The 14,274-nt window shown below is 46.6% G+C and overlaps 2 long non-coding RNA genes and 1 pseudogene across 2 annotated transcripts; 1 reads left to right on the forward strand and 2 right to left on the reverse strand.

Annotated features, from left to right (window-relative positions):
- Positions 1-4,530: 4,530 nt before the first annotated feature.
- Positions 4,531-13,987, reverse strand: LOC139838598 (uncharacterized). Its single transcript, XR_011756035.1, has 3 exons — positions 13,755-13,987; positions 13,380-13,684; positions 4,531-5,656 (listed from the first exon to the last, which is right to left on the reverse strand). It is a non-coding gene; the product is annotated as an uncharacterized lncRNA (long non-coding RNA).
- Positions 5,543-5,914, forward strand: LOC127344543 (uncharacterized). Its single transcript, XR_007878055.2, has 2 exons — positions 5,543-5,676; positions 5,818-5,914. It is a non-coding gene; the product is annotated as an uncharacterized lncRNA (long non-coding RNA).
- On the reverse strand, positions 8,336-9,183 carry LOC127340054 (protein EARLY-RESPONSIVE TO DEHYDRATION 7, chloroplastic-like; annotated as a pseudogene).
- Positions 13,988-14,274: the final 287 nt, after the last annotated feature.

A 14,274-nucleotide genomic window follows, 5' to 3' on the forward strand; every position in this document is an offset into this window, starting at 1 on the left:
TGAATTCTGTTTTTAATTCGAATTTGCATCTTTTTATTTTGCAGGTGTTTGTCAATTGGAATTTACTGAGGACTAATAAGAAGATCATTTTCCTACTGTATTGTTTTTGAATGATCATTTAATATTTATGTATGAACTTTCAATTGCAATTTTTCATTAATCATGATTTTGTGCTCTCATTATAATTTCCATTTCTTGTGAATCAAATATTTGGATTATTATAGTTGATACTTTTAACTCAAAGTATTTCAAAGGTTGTATTAAGATTTGGTTTGAATTTAGGGAATTGGTCACTTGCATTTTATGTGAGCACTTGCTTGTTAGGGTCTTGTAAGTTTTATTATAACCATCTCTCAAAGGTGGCACTAGGATTGTATTTAATAACACCTTGAATTACTTAGAGTAGGTATTACTCTCATTATAGTTGGTTCTTGGTTATTAAGTCAAATGGTTGACATGAGTGGTTATTCACCTCACATGGGCTTTTAATTATGGAGCTTAGCATTAGATGTTTCTTATGTTTTATAAATGAAACATTGGATTTAATTAATGAACCATTAGGGTTCTAATGATATTTACCTAATGGCATTTGGTTTGAATCTCAATTATGGCATGGGTTTATATTATGATCACCATAGTGATACATAAACTAAGGTTGGGATTTAATTATAGGTTGTAGAGATGAGGGGACTCCATATTGCATTTGCTAGGGTTTAGTCTCCCCTAACCATGGTAATATGGTTACTTGCTTCATATCTTATGTGCTTCTCTAATCACTAAGGATTTGAGAATGGGCTCTATCTTATTCCATTGGACTTCTATTAGAATCCTTAATTCATCATTGAAGTAACTAAATTGGTTATAGTTCTTTTTATAGTTAACTTTGGTCATATTGATGTATGGTTTCTCACCATATAAAGTCTAGAGTTTAACTCTAAAGTTTTCTTAGGTTCTTAAATCTATGGAATATAGATATGGTAGGATTCTACTTATGAGCACCAAGTGATTCACAAGTTAAGGTTGGAATATAAGCATATGGTTGCTTACTAGTGATCTCCCAGTAATTTCATGTGGGAATGAGATCTACTTATCCTATTAGGGTTTATTCTCAATACCTCAAGTTCTTAGGGTTTATGATCATCACTGAATTAATAATGATCAAGGTTTGGCTTCCTAAGGATCTCTCATTAAATGGGGTTCTCACTTCCATGATCAAGTATTGTCTTGATCAGCTAAGGTATGGTACTTATACTTTACTTTCTTGGATGGGACTACTATGGTTGCCTCTAAAGTTTATATCCCAGGAGAATGCCTGAGATATAATGTTAGGGTTCTACTCAACAATGATGATACGATCATCTGGTTATAAGAATAGTTCTCTCTCTCTCAAATCCAGGTGTTGCCTCATCTATTTTTAGTGTAACTCCATAGCTTGAGTTCTCTCATATAGGAATGGATTATTCTAGAGTTTATGGTATGTTCACAAGATCTCATTAGATAATAAAGGGTTAAGCCTCCACCTAGATGCTTAGTTGGATTAGTTGCTACTTTACTTCATCATTTCATAGATATGATCTTAATCCATTTGGCATTGGCTATCTCACCACTCCCAAATGATATGGTTTAACTCCTAATGCTTTAGTTCAATGGTTGTCACTTATTCTTAAATAAGTAAAGCTATGATTAGTATGAATGGTCTCTCTCATTTGGGAAGGACTTCAATATTAAGCTGAGGTTAGGCTCTATAGTGATTGATGTGATCATCAATGTCTATGTTAAATATAAATGGTTTATCTCTCTAGGAATTGTCTTGGATAATATCCTAGGGTTTCTCTTAGAGATGATGATTTGAATACCTGGATGTATATCCAAGGTTTAGCTCAAAGCTTGTCATTGCTTCTCTAAGGATTAACATAGAACTCTCACCACTCTAGGTTTGTATAATAATATGTAATAGAGAAGAATATATATTTCTTAGTTGGAACTCCTTGTCTTGCTTCCAAGATTAAAGTAAAATGAATACCATGAGGTTCATGGTAGGATCATAGATTAGTTTGAGGCATGGAAAAGATTAGTCAAGAATGGCTTCTCCATTTTATTGTTACTTGATTTGCAATTGAATTGGTGTTCATATGTTATGACCAGGAATATCATGTTGTGATCTTTAATAAGATCAAGTAGTTGCTACTTGATTAATAAATTCTTGTGTTGATTTTAATTCCATTTGATCTAATCCCTTAGGTCAAATTATCTCTATCCAAAACAAGGTTTTAACAAAGTCACATTGAGGTTTATAGCGCTTGACTTGATGAGCTACTTCAATTCCACCAAGGTCAAGTGAAACTTCAGTTACTGTGACTGTTTTACTTTAAAGCGCGAAAATTCCCCGGATTTTCTATGCATGAATGCAATGCACATATCTGTTTCCTCTATTTTTGTAACCCCATTACCTGGGATATTACATGAGCTCTCGTGCACCGTGTCTCCAGACCGCAAGTCGGCCGAGACGGCCATGGCCTGCAGGTCCCTACGGGCGCATTGAATGGCCTCCGCCTGCGATGTGTTCGATGAAATGGGCGGACTAAAATTTGTCCCTTTTCATCTGTAGATCATGGTGGACAGCGACGACGACTACTTCTTCAAGAACTTCATCGACACGTCGTCAGACGAGGAGTCTGACGACAAATTTTTCACGGAGGTTGCGTTGATCATCCACGAGCACATTGTCTCGCAGATCCCCGTGCACCGGGGGTCCTTGTCGGGGCGCGCGGCCGCCTTGGACCGCAAAAGAGAATGCGGCCACGACCAGCTCTTCACCGACTACTTCCAACCCAAGGCATTGTTCACACCGGCCATGTTTCGCCATCGTTTTCGGATGTCCAGACCGTTGTTCCGCCAGATAATGGATGGCGTCAAGCTGTACGACGACTACTTCTGCGCGAAAGTGGATTCAATTGGCAAGGTAGGCCTCTCTTCGTACCAGAAATGCACGGCAGCGATTAGGATGCTCGCATATGGCGTTGCCGGTGAATTCGTAGATGAGTACACGCGCATGAGTGCGCAGTGATCGATTCGTTCGGAGAACAGTACCTCCGGCAACCTAATGCAGAGGACACAGCTCGTCTGTTGTCAATCAACGCTTCCAGGGTTTTCCAGGGATGCTAGGCAGCATAGACTGCATGCACTGGGAGTGGAAGAACTGCCCCTTTGGTTGGCAGGGGGCATACATCGGTCATTCTGAGGGGTGCACAGTAATTCTTGAAGTTGTTGCTTCACAGGATACATGGACTTGGCACTCATTCTTCGGAATGGCTGGCTCGCACAATGACATCAATGTGCTGCAGCGCTCTCCGGTGTTTGATAGGCTAGCGTACGGTCAGTCCCCTGATGTGGATTTTGAGATCAATGGACACCACTACACCAAGGGGTACTACCTTGCTGATGGTATCTATCCACCTTGGGCTACACTCGTGAAGACAATCCGAAAACCCGGCTCAGAGCAGGAGGCAAGGTTTGCCAAAGAGCAAGAGGCAGCCCGGAAAGATGTCGAGCGGGCGTTTGGCATCCTCCAAGCTCGTTGGGCTATCGTCAGACACCCTGCCAGAGCCTGAGATGTGCAAACTCTGTTGGAGGTGATGACCGCTTGTATAATCAGGCATAACATGATTGTTGAGGTAGAGCGGGATGATTCACTCTTTGATAATGACTCGGAGGGCCAGGGAGAGTTGGTTACTCCTCAAGGTGGTCCGACATCATTCCAGGACATTCTTCATGCACACCATGAAATTCGAGATCTAGCTGTACACAACCAGCTGCAGGCTGATTTGATCGAGCACGTGTGGCAGCATGTAGGCAACAATGCTGCAAACAACAATGATAATGGAAATCCCGAAGCCTAAAGCATTTGTAACGTTTTTACATTTTATTTGAATAATACTTTATCATTGATTACGTGGACAATGTACTGTGTAATAAATTTTGAGCATTTGAACTATTTTCTATATTTTCTATAATTTATTTGAAGTTTATAGTCAATTTACAAGCAAAAACATACCATATGGCGCCGCGACCCATTTTAGCAGCGTTGGACGCACCGCGCGACCCAAACGAACGCGCGAACGCGGGGCTCCGTCCGCGCATCCGCTCGACCACCCAAACGGCCTAAAACGAACGACCCAGCGCGTTCGTTTGGGTCGCTCAGTTGGAGATAGCTTAACGGAGGGAGAAAAGAGGTATCAGGAGCATGGCCGTCAGCGACGAGAGTCGGGCGACGACGCGTTCTGTGGGGCCTTCAAGGCAGCCGTGAGGGCGGCATGCGCTTGTTTGCATGCAGCTGCTGATTCCTTGGTGTTCCTCTCTCCACCGAACACTGAGGCGGGCAAAGGTCGAAAAGCTTTTCAGTGACAGAGATTACGTCCGCACCACCAAGACAGCTAGAGTAGTAGAGTATACTAAACCATTCTAATCTCTGCCGTAGGTGAATTTGGTGACCTGCAATACATCCACGCTCAAGTTTAGCAACCTAATTATAAACTATATCAAAGTTGAACCTTTCTGCCGGAAGGAGAGCGATTTGGGAACTGTTTCTCCACGTTTTTCTCTAATCACGCTCAGCCTCGTAAATGTTTTTCCCTGTAGAAGTGAGATGGGTTCTGGTAGATGCCTTATGTTAGTTTCTTTTCCTTCTTTTTTTCCCTTCATACAATTTGTGGTTACCGGCAGTCAGCCGGTCGATCCGTTCTTTGGAGGCCGGTTGTCTTCTTTTCCTTTTCTTCGGTTCACCTCTAATCTCCGGTGGTACCGGTTTTGGCTGGTCGTGGGTGATTTTGGCCCATCGTGTGTATTCTCTCCTCCTCGCCAGCAGCGGCGGTCAAAGCGGTGCGGATGACCATGGAGCAATCCAGGCTCTTCCCAATCCCATCTCCCCCGTCCCCAATCTCCATCGCCGGCTTCTCTCTTCCTCCCCAATCCCCACCCCTGTTGTCCACACCTTCCACCTAGGGTCTACCCCCTCCTCTCCCTCCGTGGCAACCATGAACATGCGGAGGCGTCCACGGTGCGCTCAGGCCGAGCTCCTCTGTGGCTGGTGGCATTACCGTCACTTGCCGCTACAACTCCTCACTACGTCTCCGGTTGGTCCGTCGCACGACGGCCAGGAGCGTCTGCCACGGCAGTACGTACGTTTTGGCTGTGGCCAACAAGGGAGATGTGGGTGAGGCACTCGGAAATCTTTCCGATGGCTACGAGAACGAAGGAGGGCGGCGCTCGGAGGATCCTCTGGCGGCGATCAGGGTCGACGGCCGCCATGACTTTGATGGGTCGGCTTTGGGTCAACGACCGCGCCGGAAAGCCCGCACCTCTCCGCCTCCATCCGACCACGACGCCGTCGAGGAAGGCACTGTGGCACACCGTCCCTCTCTCCATCTGACGCTCTCCTTCCCATGTCTTATTTTCTCCCATGTGCATATCCTTTTTTTGGGCCTCTATGAGGATGGACAGGTTGGGTTGCCTGCCCCCGGTTAGGGATTGGAGGTAACTGTCAGGGTGAAGTAGAGGGTAAGAACAGAGAGGTCCTCTTGGGCCCTGAATCTCATGGTGTTGGTTGTCTTCGGCCAGATTGGAGGCTGCAGGCAGGCTGAACAGCAGCAGATAACCCCTGCCAAAGAGGAAGAGCAGGTCAGTGTCAAAAATTGAGTCATCTTCTCCTCTCTTCTATATTTCTTAGTAATGCTAACTATAGATTTTAACCAGATAGAAGATACTATCCTCTCTTCTATGTTCCTCAGTGATGCTAATTATGTAACATATATTAACCAGATGTAGATACCGGTCACATGGCTGTAGATGCTGATCAAGAATCAAATTGGCTGTATTTTTGGTTAACTTGATGAGCTATTAGCACTAAGAACATAAATAGATTCGGAGACGTGCTATCACTTTACGCAAGTTGGTAGAACGGGGCTTGATGATGAGTTTGAGCCACTTGTTCTCTTGGAGAAACAGATAACACATGTGAGCAAATCACAGGAAATGATGTATGACAGAAGATACAGTTCAGTTCCGTTTTGACTGAGAGGCCAACTTGATTTTCATTCATAGTTCATGTCTAATTTCATTGCTCCTTTTCTATTTCTCATGATGAATGATTCATTCTGAGAACCCCACTAGGAACATTTGATGTTAGAGCGTTGGTCTTTTGTTAACTACCAATGTTTTGGGCATCATCCAACGAATTAGCTTATTTTTGTTTGCCACTGGGAGTAAAAGTACATGCTTATATTTTAATTATTCATGGTCCTGCCTTTTCTATTATCAAATACATGTGGATGCTTTATCTTGGCGTTCTTATTATCGTTGCCTTTTCATTTACGTTATATGACTATTACCATTTTCAGTCAGGTTGCAAGCGGGGCGGGTTGCGGTTGACTGCTACAGAGCAACGCGGGATTGTGTTAGGATTGCGGGTCGTTCGCACCTTGCCGCAACAAACCGCTATAAGTAGCGCGGGACACTCCTTAATCCCGCGTCATCCCGCATTAGTCCGCGTAGACTGCTATAGCTAGCTAGCTGATCGATCCCAACTTCGCAAGTAGCTAGCTGCCTAGCTCATCGATGAGAAATGGAGAGCTCGGTCCCCTCCGTCATTAGTCCGCGTAGACCGCTATACGGCATTAGTCCGGGTGCACACGGGAAACTCCCATTTTCTATTGCGACACTTCTAAATTTTCAAAAAATGCAAACTAAAATTCTAGACATACATTGTGTTGTGTCTTGTGTATCTGTGAAGTTTCATCCAAAAATATGTCAAAATGTGACCTGTGTAAAAAAAAGAAGAGGTACGTAAATAGTGTCACATATTATTTACACATCATTTGTTCTTTTTGTGTAGGCCACAATTTTGACATATTTTTGGATGAAATTTCACAGATGCACAAGATACAATAGAATGTATGTCTATAATTTTAGTTTGCATTTTTTGGAAACTTGGAATGTCAGAACAAAAATGGGGTGCGGACCCAACTAGTTGCGGAATATCCCCTCCCGCGTGCACACCATAGCTTGTCCCCTCTCGGTCACGCGGACTGGCAAATGCGTCAGGAACCAGGTTAGTGGCCCGACACATAGTGACCGAGCCATCCGCACAGATGCAAACGCGATGCATAATTGCGTCTGGAATGCTTCGGCGGTCATCTCTTCCACATCTACGTCGCAGACTTCGCTATCAACATCGTGGCTACCTTTTCTGCACGCGCACTGGTGGACGGCGGCTGGGCTACTACGTCACCATCAATAGCATCGTGTCCAAGAAGGCGGAGCAGACGAACAGGGTGTTGCTGCCCATCGAGGTGGTGCGGCTCATGCACACGGACTGGACATCGTGCGACGGCTGGCGGGACGTGCACCTGCCGAGCGGAGCCGCCTCCGGGTGCCTGTCCTGCCCGTGCCTCTGCGCGAGCCAGGCAAGAGCATCGAGATCCGGCGCAGGCGGCGGTACCTGCCGCCGGACCTCCGCGCCGATCCCGCCTTCACAGTGACTCCAATACCTGGCACAGCTGGCGCCTGACCGAGGACGATCCAAGGAGGCAGGCGTGCTTTCTCAGCGACAGGGACTTCCCGATTGACCGGCCACCGCCGCCTCGTCGTCGAACACAGCAGCCGCCGGAGCCTCCACAGGAAGACGATGACGCCGACAAGAACTGCGACGCGCTAGCCTACCACAACGAAAAATTGGTCACATTCATTTTGCGTCTAGCCGCTGGAGCGCATATTTTTATCCGCGCAGAGGCAAATGAACACTTTTGATCCGTTTGCGTCTCCAGAAACCTGATGATCGATTTTCAGAGGACATGGGGATAACCTAGTCATGTTTATACTATATGGTACGCATCATGCAGAAAAGAGAGACCGCAAGTTTCCACTCATACGTGTCCATCAGTTCCAGAACAGTAACAAAATGCAGTAGTACTCAGAAAAGTACTGATCGGAAGTACCATACAAACAATATTTAGGGAACAGAATAACAAAGTACCATGCAATCTTAGCAAATATTGGAATTTTGGACACTACAAAATAAGGTTGATTGCAAGAAATCCTGTCTGCATAGCACTCCAATAATCAGGCTAATTATTATAACTTAGCACCATGGTTTGTGCAGCACACTCCGCACTCTGGCAGTGATCTCGTGGAGTTTAGATTCTTCCACATGGTCAACGAGGGTGGGGACTAGGGAGCGTTTGCGTCTGGACGAGGGGTCTTGCGGGTTATGCAGTTTTGCGGTTTTCTAGCGGGCCAGGCGGGATGACCGCTTTGTCTCGCGAGTAGGTTTGCGGGCTGTTTAGCGGCGCCGTGTGGGCTTTCTTTGCGGGGCGGCCCAGCGGCGTGGCGGGATATCCCGCTCCGCTTGCAACCTGAGTCATGACCCCACACCAGACGATCCCCTTGGCGAGGCCCTGGGCTCCCGAGGCGATGGCCCTGGCGACCGCGCCGCCGTACTCCTCCACATTCGGCGCGACGGCGGTCCAGTACGCGGCAGCCTCGACCTCGCTCCCGCCGGCGAGCCCCTCGGCGCCGGCCACGGAGTGGGCGGAGAAGCTGGTGCAGGACGCGAGCACGCCGTCGAGGCGCGGGTCGGGGCGCGCGAGCGTGAGGCCGTAGTGGAGCGGGCCGGGGGCCGGGTCGTCCGCGGAGGCGGGGACCGTGAGGGAGAAGGAGTAGTGGCAGGGGTCGAGCTTGACGGCGGCCACGTCGCGGGTCAGGGGGAACTGGACGGGGCCGAGGACCGCGATGGCGGCGAGGGAGGTGGCGCCCGCGTGGATGCGGAGGAGGGTCAGGTCGCCGGTGGCGAGCGGGTGGCTGCGGTGCCGGTCGATGAGGTGGAGTTGCGTGGATGGGATGCGGAGGAGGATGTCCTCGGAGGGTGGCGGAGCGGTGGGGGAGTTGGGCGTGTTTGGGGAGGAGGGGATCTCGACGGGCGCGAGGTCCGCCATGGCGAGCGGCGGGGCTGAGGGGGCGGGGTAGCTGGGGTTGGGGGTGTAGGACGCCATGGGGAGAGATTTATGGCCGGGAGGGGAGAGCCGTGCGGAGGACGACGGCGGCGGCGGCGACATGGCTGTTGACAGGTTGCAAGCGGGGCGGGTTGCGGTTGACTGCTACAGAGCAACGCGGGATTGTGTTAGGATTGCGGGTCGTTCGCACCTTGCCGCAACAAACCGCTATAAGTAGCGCGGGACACTCCTTAATCCCGCGTCATCCCGCATTAGTCCGCGTAGACTGCTATAGCTAGCTAGCTGATCGATCCCAACTTCGCAAGTAGCTAGCTGCCTAGCTCATCGATGAGAAATGGAGAGCTCGGTCCCCTCCGTCATTAGTCCGCGTAGACCGCTATACGGCATTAGTCCGGGTGCACACGGGAAACTCCCATTTTCTATTGCGACACTTCTAAATTTTCAAAAAATGCAAACTAAAATTCTAGACATACATTGTGTTGTGTCTTGTGTATCTGTGAAGTTTCATCCAAAAATATGTCAAAATGTGACCTGTGTAAAAAAAAGAAGAGGTACGTAAATAGTGTCACATATTATTTACACATCATTTGTTCTTTTTGTGTAGGCCACAATTTTGACATATTTTTGGATGAAATTTCACAGATGCACAAGATACAATAGAATGTATGTCTATAATTTTAGTTTGCATTTTTTGGAAACTTGGAATGTCAGAACAAAAATGGGGTGCGGACCCAACTAGTTGCGGAATATCCCCTCCCGCGTGCACACCATAGCTTGTCCCCTCTGTCAGTCTGCGGACTGGCAAATGCGTCAGGAACCAGGTTAGTGGCCCGACACATAGTGACCGAGCCATCCGCACAGATGCAAACGCGATGCATAATTGCGTCTGGAATGCTTCGGCGGTCATCTCTTCCACATCTACGTCGCAGACTTCGCTATCAACATCGTGGCTACCTTTTCTGCACGCGCACTGGTGGACGGCGGCTGGGCTACTACGTCACCATCAATAGCATCGTGTCCAAGAAGGCGGAGCAGACGAACAGGGTGTTGCTGCCCATCGAGGTGGTGCGGCTCATGCACACGGACTGGACATCGTGCGACGGCTGGCGGGACGTGCACCTGCCGAGCGGAGCCGCCTCCGGGTGCCTGTCCTGCCCGTGCCTCTGCGCGAGCCAGGCAAGAGCATCGAGATCCGGCGCAGGCGGCGGTACCTGCCGCCGGACCTCCGCGCCGATCCCGCCTTCACAGTGACTCCAATACCTGGCACAGCTGGCGCCTGACCGAGGACGATCCAAGGAGGCAGGCGTGCTTTCTCAGCGACAGGGACTTCCCGATTGACCGGCCACCGCCGCCTCGTCGTCGAACACAGCAGCCGCCGGAGCCTCCACAGGAAGACGATGACGCCGACAAGAACTGCGACGCGCTAGCCTACCACAACGAAAAATTGGTCACATTCATTTTGCGTCTAGCCGCTGGAGCGCATATTTTTATCCGCGCAGACGCAAATGAACACTTTTGATCCGTTTGCGTCTCCAGAAACCTGATGATCGATTTTCAGAGGACATGGGGATAACCTAGTCATGTTTATACTATATGGTACGCATCATGCAGAAAAGAGAGACCGCAAGTTTCCACTCATACGTGTCCATCAGTTCCAGAACAGTAACAAAATGCAGTAGTTACTCAGAAAAGTACTGATCGGAAGTACCATACAAACAATATTTAGGGAACAGAATAACAAAGTACCATGCAATCTTAGCAAATATTGGAATTTTGGACACTACAAAATAAGGTTGATTGCAAGAAATCCTGTCTGCATAGCACTCCAATAATCAGGCTAATTATTATAACTTAGCACCATGGTTTGTGCAGCACACTCCGCACTCTGGCAGTGATCTCGTGGAGTTTAGATTCTTCCACATGGTCAACGAGGGTGGGGACTAGGGAGCGTTTGCGTCTGGACGAGGGGTCTTGCGGGTTATGCAGTTTTGCGGTTTTCTAGCGGGCCAGGCGGGATGACCGCTTTGTCTCGCGAGTAGGTTTGCGGGCTGTTTAGCGGCGCCGTGTGGGCTTTCTTTGCGGGGCGGCCCAGCGGCGTGGCGGGATATCCCGCTCCGCTTGCAACCTGAATTTTCAGCTTGCATGCTTTCTATAATAAGTAGTTACTGATATATGAAAAATTACTGTTAGTATTAAAGTTGTAGGATCTAATTTAAGTGACCAATATGCTGTGTGTAGTTCTTTATAGGTGGCAGTGAGTTTAGATAGATGAAAAAGATCCAACATCAGTTCTATGTATGTGAGTGTGGCTGCTGGAGTGGCTAGGATATAATGTACACTGCAATGTTTATCTTACTTCTAAATTTTCCAGTACTAACGGTGTGAAATCTGTTTGGACCTTCTCTTTTTAGTTCAAATTGGCCCACAAAGCAGTCAACTCACAGCTTAAATGTGTTGCTAATATGATTGCAACTGTTCATTAATACAAAGTTGTATATGGTCCGGTTTAACACTACCAAGTAGATGTTAATTTCTTTGTACTGTGTATTGAGAAATCAATGAGAAAAAGTATCTAGATTCTCCGGCAGGACTATATGGTGTACGAGTTCAGGTATGATCTTTGGAATGTGGTTTTCATGATTATTTACTCATAGTTTTGCTCTTTGGTATAATATATGCATCACCATATTTTGTGGTTTTAGGAGTAATGTTTAAATTATAATTGGTGTAATATATGCATCACCTTGGTTGTCTCTATCGACTTTCTATGGGAGTTACACTGATTCATTTAAGGAGCATAACGATTGGTCGGGTACATCTGACTCTAAAAGAATTTGATTTGCAAATGTGAGTAAGTGCCATCGGAGATCCATAGTGTGCTAGCATATATTGATCTCGAGACAAGAACTATGGATGATCTGTCAAGTTTCAAGTGCATTGTGCGTTCTCAGAAAATAATACCTATACCAGATGAAATCAGTATCAACGTTCCGGAGAATGATTTACCAGAAAGCTCCTCCTTGCAGAACAGCTATGTCTCTGTTTCTAAATAAGTATACATTTTTCTCGGATAAGGCTCAATATATGCATGGTAAAACTAGAAGATGTATGTACAAGGGTGCACCTACAGCTGCATCTACAAGTCTAACAGTGGCCCCTGCTGAGTGTTATATTTCACAAAAAATGTTTCAGCACTGGTTTTGCATCCCAATCCTGATACCTATTTTTCAGACTTAAACATGTGTGTGAATTTGACAAAAAAAATGCGTGTTCATGTTCAAGTGAAGAAATTACGTGACAGTGCATTTATGATTCTTTCCCAAGATTATCCCTTCATATCTTTGCACAAAATGTTGTCTGTCTCATTTGAAGAGTGGACACCTGAATATGGCTCAGTTGGATGTGTGGTCACCCGGTTTGTTAAGTTTAAGACATCTGACTTACTGTGCAACTTGAGTTCATCCCCAATAGTTGAGTATATTCTACCTCCATTTTTTTTATGAAAACTCACATGACAGCAAAAAATGACAGTACCTTGGATCGGCAATACAGTTGCTGCTTACAAGTGCACTGTGTTGTGTGCTGCTATTGAGGCTATACCATGCATGGTGCGCGTCAAAGTTTTATCTTCCCATCTAATCAACCTAGCACATACCTGACCAGATACTAGATGCAACTATCCATCACTTATTCTATTCATAAATGCTGATGCTATTTTTGGTATGACACTTCCTCTCTAAAACTTCTATGGTAAGCCTTTATATATATTTGCTTAGTTTGGAAACTTGCATTAGTATGCACGAAGTGGAAACTAATCATTTATCATCAACTGCAGATCCAGGATCACATTCAGGCAATCAATTTACGAATTCTGTAGTTGTTGAATTTTGTTTTTTAGTAGGAGTATGTACTTAAGAAGAATGCTTTGCTTGCAACCATAATGTGTTTGGTTTAGGTGGAAGAACCCTGTAGACAGCGCTCTGCTTTCTGTGCTTTGCTTGCAAGCATAATGTGTTCGGTTTAGATAGAAGAAAAATGTAGGAATTGTCCAGTTCTCTCTGTTTCCTTATTTGTTATTTTGAAGGTTCGATCTTCTTTATCTTTGTCCAATAATGTATGGTATACTACTGCGTGTAATTGCTGTCAATGGATAAATCGAAGGCTGTCCTTTCTACACCCTGTCGCTATATTACTTTCTATCATTATATATACTGTCATTTTGCTTGGTGATAATCCAGTGTAATGTTAGACTTATGGGATCATGTAGCCGCGATTTTTTATCAGATCTCAGCAGCTCAGCCATCTTTGGACAAAGAAAATGAACGGATGTATGCAGAATTTAAAGAATGAGATAGGTACAAGTGAAGAAAAAACCTATCGGTTTCTCCTTCCTCATACCACACAACGGGTGGAACTGCGGGCTGCGGTCATGGAGTCTGGAGAGGTCGCATTGACCCTGTAGTCGCCTTTGCCGAACAACCACCGGACGAACAGGGTCGCGGGCTCGCGGCTACTGCCCCAACCATGGCACGGTGGCGCATCCATCTCCGATTCCGGAGCTTCTCCGCTGCCGGTGGGTGTGCGTCTCCCTCGGCCGAGCCACTATGGCTCGATGCACCCTTAGCTTCTACTGCTTCGCGGCTCCGCTATGTGTGACTGCTTTCCCCAAAAAAAAAAGGCTGCACGGCGGCCAAGAGCTCACGGACTAGGTTCTGCGTCTACAGTGCGAGCAACGGCAGAAAGACATACCGGTGGTGACGAACCGGCGATGCAAGCCACGAGGAGCACTGTAGTATGCTCGCCTTTGCCGATTGATGCTCCGCTGGCCGGAATTGAGGAGGACCAGCGGTGGCTGTAGCTTCACCGAAATGAGAGTAGAAGGGGATCAGATGGTCAGTGCTAGGAGTCTTGAAGATGCTCGAGACTTCCGCATGCGTGCCGCGTGCGTTTTGTCTGCTCCATGCCTGTGAGTGTGAGAAAGAAACTAGGACGGTTATGTGCACCGTCTCCGCAGTGTGTATTGATTTTCATTAAATATATTTTATAAATATTTGCAACATTTAAAATTTTAGATTAAATTTAAATTCTTTGTGTCTTCTCAAAGGATTACCAAAATAGGTGCGGCGGTAATATATAAAAGCCAAATCTATTTGCTTGCACCACAGCGGTCCAAGTTACTGTTCATGCATCGATGAACAGTAACGCGTATGAACAGTGACATGGGTTCAGTTTTTTCCCCCTTTTCCTACTTTTTTATAATTTTTCTAGG

Source organism: Lolium perenne, chromosome 3 (assembly GCF_019359855.2).
Source record: "Lolium perenne isolate Kyuss_39 chromosome 3, Kyuss_2.0, whole genome shotgun sequence".
NCBI lineage: Eukaryota > Viridiplantae > Streptophyta > Magnoliopsida > Poales > Poaceae > Lolium > Lolium perenne.